Genomic DNA, 7,274 nt, shown 5'->3' with positions numbered 1-7,274 from the left:
GGCGTGGTTGTATGTGATCGAGAGTGGATAACTTCCCGTACACGTGACAAACACGAAGCTTACACGTGCCATCACGTATACGATCTTTGAAAATATCTAGAAAGCACTGCACTTTCATATGTTATAGTAGATCAGTCACCACAGCTATTAAATCGGTGTGCTATAGCGTTGGTAGTGAGTGTGTGGGGTGAGAAGGGGGTGCACAACCGGATCGCAGTGGGGTAATCGCTTGTGTAGCTTGGGTAGGGTGCGAGCGCACAAAGGGGCACGCGGGGGAGATTGCTCCTCCTTTCCCTCAATAGCCTCTGAGCGCGGACGCAGTCTTCCCCACACGTTTAGTTAACCACGAACAATCATGTTTCTGCCGATAATGGCAGCCGAAAGGCCCTTCATGTTGCATTACGAGAACTCTTTATTGTCCATTTTTACTCTCACAAAGCAAGGGACCAAAGGGAGGCGCTGAATGTTAATTTTCTTTTTTTTTTATGTAGTGTGGAGGGTGTTGTCCTTCGGGTTCGACCTACAGGTGGAGGAACCCCGCCGCGGTGGTCTAGTGGCTAAGGTACTCGGCTGCTGACCCGCAGGGCGCGGGTTCGAATCCCGGCTGCGGCGGCTGCATTTCCGATGGAGGCGGAAATGTTGTAGGCCCGTGTGCTCAGATTTGGGTGCACGTTAAAGAACCCCAGGTGGTCTAAATTTCCGGAGCCCTCCACTACGGCGTCTCTCATAATCATATAGTGGTTTTGGGACGTTAAACCCCACATATCAATCAAATCTACAGGTGGAGGGAGGACTTTCATGAGACTATGCCCCCATGAACGCGCTTAGTGGAGGGGGGGGGGGGGCGGCAAGTGGCTCTTTAGCACACTCCTGCCGACACCCCCGGTTAGAGTGGACTGCGCACGCGGCGAGAAAACAAGATATCACCTGCGCGCACGTCGCGGTGTTGTGTGACAGGTGACACGGCAGGAATGTGCGACGCCTCATATGGGCTGAGCGGCAGAAAAACACGCACCGATGCCTGTCATTCTTTTACGCTATCAGTTTCGTTCGAAAAAAAAAAAAAAGATTAGCGCCGCAAATCCTGAAAAATCACCAGAAAGGAGGGGGCGGGAAAGGGGTGAGACACAAGTCAGACCTCAGAGCACTCTTACACAGGTGAATCGAGAAGAATGGCATTGTTCTGGGCACACGTACCACCGTTTCTACGTACGCGTGACAACATATATAGGTGTTTTTTTAGTACACTAAAGTAACACGAACGTTTAAAATAGATTTCTTGAAACAATTCATTGGATTGTCTTACCCCACTTACACTGACATGTTTTGTCCACATAAATGGACATTGGGTTACTCAAGGTTAAGTTGGCCCAACCGGCATAGACAAGTCGCGCAGACAAACGTAGCCACCACCGCTGAAATGGTTGTAGACGAGTGGCAGAAGTACTCCGCGAGTACTTGATTTCTTCTTGGAGTGTATATTATAGTTGTGTGGCAGAAAAAAAAAACGTCACAGAAACACCCGTTTGTCACCGAGTGTACTTTGTACAGAGCAATGCGTTTGGCATTCTCGCGCTGTTTGTTGCTAAAACAGCGTGCGTTTTTGTGTGTTGGCTTGATTTCATCATGGTGACCCCCCTGGCGTCGACTCAGCCGATGCAGGATTGGCAGGAATTCTCGCCAGGCGGCGATGCGCTCGCTAGATTAACTTCAAGCCAAGGACCCTCCCGTGCCTCATTCACGTCGGGAAAATAATGCAAGAAAAAAGAGCAAAGTGGATTCTAAATACTGCACCCCAAGCACCTCATACTAGATATGTTTTGGGTGCCTTTTCTCTCGTGCGTTAGGAAAATATAGACAGTGGAACTTCCCTTGCACGCACATCAGGGTACCCCATGCAGGAAAAAAAGCTCTTTGTACTGAAATGTATGTAGATAGTGTAACTTGTTATCGGGAGCACAAGAAATCATTAGTTGTTGAAATTAAATGTGAAGCCTTTCATTTGCAATGCTGCTTAATTAAACGCGAATTTCTGCCTATAGCATGTTTTAGATTTGACAGGAATCTTTCCTAGAGTTCGTGCACTTAGGACTGCAGTGGTCATGAATTCAGTCACTGTGTCCAACCTCTCATGACCTTCTGCGACACAACACTCTGCTAAACAGTCGAAGACTTTTCCTTTTTTCTGTGAGCATCGATGCTTCTTTAGTTGAAATTCTCGGTGCTCCTCTTACATGGGTTACTAAATTCTGCCCCCCCCCCCTTTTTTTTCACTCTCGCTGCAATTTCTTCTGTGGCAGTGGCGCATATCTTACGGCGTGAGTCATCGGTTGCGTATATAGTGCTGAAATAAAAAGGCGACGTCAATGCCCAATCTTTCAGACAATAGCTCATCAATTTGACGCGAAGAACACTGGATGGTGTGACAAAAGATGCCCGTAAAGTCGAAAAGCGCTCAGCACGTACTTCGTTAAACTGAAGTGCGTTAGAATCGGGTCCAATGACGCTTCGGCGGGGGATTAAAAAAAGTTCGTGTAAAGTAGTTCGTTTAACTTACGTTTGTTCAAGTGGTTTTTTACTGCATTCGAATAAAATCCAATCCGACTGTTTTTGTCTTATTTTATTTCCGAACGCCTACTCACCCACGTCGTTCTCCTTTATTCCAAGGTTAAATAAATAAGTAAATACTAAAATCAATAAATAGGAAGGGTAAACAGCCCCCCCCTTCCCCCCACACAAATAATAACAAGCATAGAGCAAGCATGTGCCGGGTGGAAAAGAAACATGCAGGTGTGAGGTTAAAACCTAGTCAAGTCGTGGATATAAGTCCTACCAGTTCTGCTGCCACTCAGCTTTGCGCCGCTTAGCGCAAGTCACGCAGTGATTTTTTCTCCAAAAAAGAATCCAAACCATCTAATGATGGTGATGACATACGTGACGTTACAGCTCAGGTCACATGGCCCTGTATAAACCGCGAAACACACGACCCCTAAAGGACGTCTCGAAACGCTCACAAAAGGGCTATACCAGAGAAGACTTAAAAAAGATATTTAAAAAAAAAGAGCATTCGAGACTCAAATGTGCTTGCAGACTGTTATCTATATTTTCAACCGCTACGTCATAGCCACAGTTCATTTTGCCAAAACGTTTGCGACGTATACTTGGACGATAGTTATAGCGCGAGAACACAACGACGATGCAGAGACAAGGAGGACACAAAGGACACGAAGGACCTTCTTGTCTGTGCGTCGTCGTTCTGTTCTCGAGCTATAACTATCGTCATGTCGTACCAACTAGCCCAAACTGCCACCCTTCTAAGTATACTCGGAGACATTTTTTAGACGTTCCGTTTCAAAGTGCTAGCTCGCAATATAAGTGCAGTTGGTAGACTCTACCACAAAGAATCGTCGCACTTTGGCACGAACATTTTTCTTCCTCGCACGGCGCGACGAATGTTCAGTGACACCGTAGATCCCGCACAATTTAACCACATCACTCACACAGTGAAGGCGTCCTTCGAACAGTGAAACAGCCAGCTACGACCTGGAAATGCGGGCACATAAATATAGCGAAAGAATATCAGCGTGCCAACGTCTGCTGGAAAGGCCGAACGTAGAGCGTTCCCTTCAAGCTAACTGCGGGTGGATCAGGGGCGGATCAAACCACTCATTTTAGGAAGGGGGGGGGGGGGGAGTGGCGGGTTCTTAAAGTAACACCAGAGGGAGAGAGGGCATGACCATTACTAGCTCAAAAACTCTTGCATATCATAAGTACTATCAATATGTGCTCAAAAGTATCCGGCTCATTTGTCCTAATTGGTGATAGGAGGTGGACGGCAAGCACTGAAGAGAGGGTCAAGGGGTGCTGACAGGCTTTTGGGGGGGGGGGGGGGGGGTGATCGCCCCTACCGCTTTCTCTGGATCCGCCCCTGGGTAGGATAGTGTTGCTTATATCGCGAGCCTAAGTCAATAACTTACCTTAATTTTTTTTCAGGTGGCGGGATGCAACCACATTTTATGTGTATGTTCATGCGCGCATTGGTATCTGTGCCCATGTACGTACACAAAAGTGAAACTTCTGCCCTCCCCCTTGCCCTTCCATATGGCTACGCCCCTGATGCTTGTGGAGACGTAGCAAGAATTTTGTTCTTTTTTGGTCAGGGGCGGGGGGGGGGGGGAGGGCAGTGGGTGTTGGACTACACTTTATATATGTGCGTGCGTGCGTTTGTATATGTGTGAGTATATACACACACACGCAAAACTGAATAAATTCGAGAGAAGCTTCAACCCGACCTTCCCTGGGCTGCGCCACTTGTCTCTTGCGCTTTCCTTGGATCTGCAGTAGAACGATAGGTTGGCCTATAGTTACTTGCACGGCTGATGCAGCTCGCTAAAGACGAACACATTGTCCTGAGCACGCCGTTCTTATGACGTCGTCTCCAGCGCTGCATCAATAATGCACACTTTGTCTGTCGCCTTTATCTGTTTAAGGGCCCCTCAGGCATCTTGGTGTTGCCCTGGTAAGCTGAATGATGCGGGTATGATTCCCGGGTGCGGAGGACGGCGAGATACGTCTTGAGAGACGTGTTAATCCAATAGCGATGATGCGCACGAAAAGAAAAATAGTAAAAACGAGAAAGGACGAAGGTAACACATATCGTTTGCTCTTCCGTGACGTCTGCATGCATCTGACTATTCGATTCGCGCGTTCCCCGGGTTTTGCCGGGAACATTATTCATTCCGTAAGTGACAGGGTGTTTATTCTTCTGTCTATTCCACGCAGTTCGCCAACCTGAATGAATGTGCTAACGAAGTTTTTTTTTTTTAATATTTCTTGCCAAGCGCAGCGGAGCTACACGCGCTGTCGTAAGAGAACAACGCACTTATCATCGTTGAACAGGCAATGATTAAAAAAAAAGAACTATAGTTGTCAGGAAAAAGCCGTCTGAAGACATACAGACAGACAAAGAAAAAAAGAAAGAAAGAAAGAAAGAAAGGCGCTTGGGTCATAGTTCCATGGATCTGTAACACCAACCTGTTACCCGTGATGGCTCGACGGTAGCTACGAAGTGGGTACAACGACACACAACAGCACGTGTTTTTTAAAGCGGTGTCGAGAAAAGTGCAACGACCGTCCTGCAGCCAGCACCCTTCTACACACCTAGCTTTGCGACACCCTGAATTTACGTGGAATTTTTTCTTCTTCGAAAGCCTGCCCTTAAGCATGGCACAACGCGATGTCACCCATAAATACAGATAAAAATTTGCTCCATGTAGGGGGTCAAGCGGTGAAACGGTCACGGTGAAGATGACCAGTGCGAAACGCCGCAAGTGACACGGCAAGGGTGAACACGAGCGCCACAAATGGCGTAGACAAAGTGTGGCGGGAAGAGGTGCGAGACGGGTGAATTCCCCCCCCCCCCAAGCTTCGTGGGAGAGAAGAAGCTTGCCTACCAAAATTTTTTTCAAATTTGCAGGTTGGTACATACACGCAACTAGCATGCACGGAGATGTATGGTTTAACCCCCTCCCGCACCCCCTAAGTTCTGACTACGTTATTGCAACTATAGAGTCGATTTATCGACCTTATAGCTTTATGTAGCTTCATGTCGAAAGATGCGTGTGTCGAGGCCGCTTCACCGGCGAGTTTCACACTACCGCATGAAACTCTATGCGTTGCACAATCCACTTGCAACTCTACTCAGCGCAATGGCGACATTGACGCAGCTATTTGGCTTATCAGCTGCGGCCGTTCACTGCATAGCTGCATTTCACTGCACAGCTGTTACGCTCGAAGTTTGGCGTGTGTCGTTATGGAGAAAATCATTATCGTCGTCAGCCCGGAACATGTTCTATTCGTCCTCTTCTTCATCGCCTGCTCCCGCTTCGCTCCCAGAACACGTGCGCCGATTTGTCCGGCATGGGATTCAACTTTGATGGCTGAAAGCACGAGTACACAAAGGTAGCCGAACAGACAGACTGACAATGGAACCTAGAGCCCAGAATCTGTGTGCACACACCCACGCGGGGGGGATCGGTCAAAAACTGGGCAGTTCTAACAAAGACTTTTTTGCTTTAACTACCTGATTCTAAATAATAAAGGAGGATGAACTCTTGTCCAAGAAAGATTATTGACGAGGTGAGATTCGAACCCGCGATTTGAAGGCGCGCTAGCGTCGAAGCCAAAGAAAGAGAGAGGAGGAGAGAGAACGACAAATAAAGTGAAAGCGAGAATGAGAGAAAGGTGGGCGAGAGAGAAGCACAGCGATAAAGAAATGGACAAAAAAAAATCATCCAGAATGAAAAACATGAAGCATTCAAGGGGTGGGAGAGAGAAGCAGCTCTGCTGCGACCGAGCCTTGCACGAGTGCAAGCTGCGCTAAATTTATAAAAACAACCTTTACGCACGTAGCTAAATTAATATACTGTAAAGAAAAATAAATCTGGCCATCTTTTCCCCAGCTTCTGCGACACATGGTTGATCTGCGCGGTGATCGTGGCTGGCAGCGATCACATGGGAATCTCACGTCGCACAAGGCCCGTCACAGAGGGGTACTCTAGTGAAACGCCTTGGACACTTTAAACCCTTCAACCTAATTCTCGCACTACGGCCCCATCGGCCGCCATGGCAGAGAATAGAAGCCACGACTTTCGAACAGCGCGGTGAGAAGCGCGTGCTGAGAAATCGCGCTTACGGCAAGCTAACGCACCGTCGCCTATCAAGTTCCCAGCTGGGACAACGCCATGATTGATACCATCAAATCTCTGCAAGTAAGGTTTATTTAGAGAACAGTCACGAAGAACGAAGCAACATAATTAAGATCGTACATCACGCAATATCAAAAAGTGATTCGCAGCAGGCCTTAATATCGATGACTCGGCATGTGCCACTTTCGGTATCGGATCTCACACGTTCACTACTGCGTCGCCGACGTACAACTGCTGAGGCGACGAGAGAAGGCATATCCGAAATCGCCTCAAGACTTGCGGCAATCATCTGCCAGCGTTCTTGGAACACTTTGACATTGAACCGATACAACTGCTTACACAGTTGAACCTAATAACATTCGGAGGTTTACGTCCCAAAACCACGACATCATTATGCGAGACGCCGTAGTGAAGGGGCCCGGAAATTTCTACCATCCCGTGTACACTACCGTTACAGTGCACTACCCTATCGCCTCCTAAACTGGTAGGTGTTCTGTGGCCTCCTCCATCGAAATGCGACCACCGAGGCAGACACTCTCGAACCTAGCGATTTCCCGAACGGCGAGT

Source organism: Rhipicephalus microplus, chromosome 7 (assembly GCF_043290135.1).
Source record: "Rhipicephalus microplus isolate Deutch F79 chromosome 7, USDA_Rmic, whole genome shotgun sequence".
Taxonomy (NCBI): Eukaryota; Metazoa; Arthropoda; class Arachnida; order Ixodida; family Ixodidae; genus Rhipicephalus; species Rhipicephalus microplus.
This window is presented reverse-complemented; position numbering follows the sequence as displayed.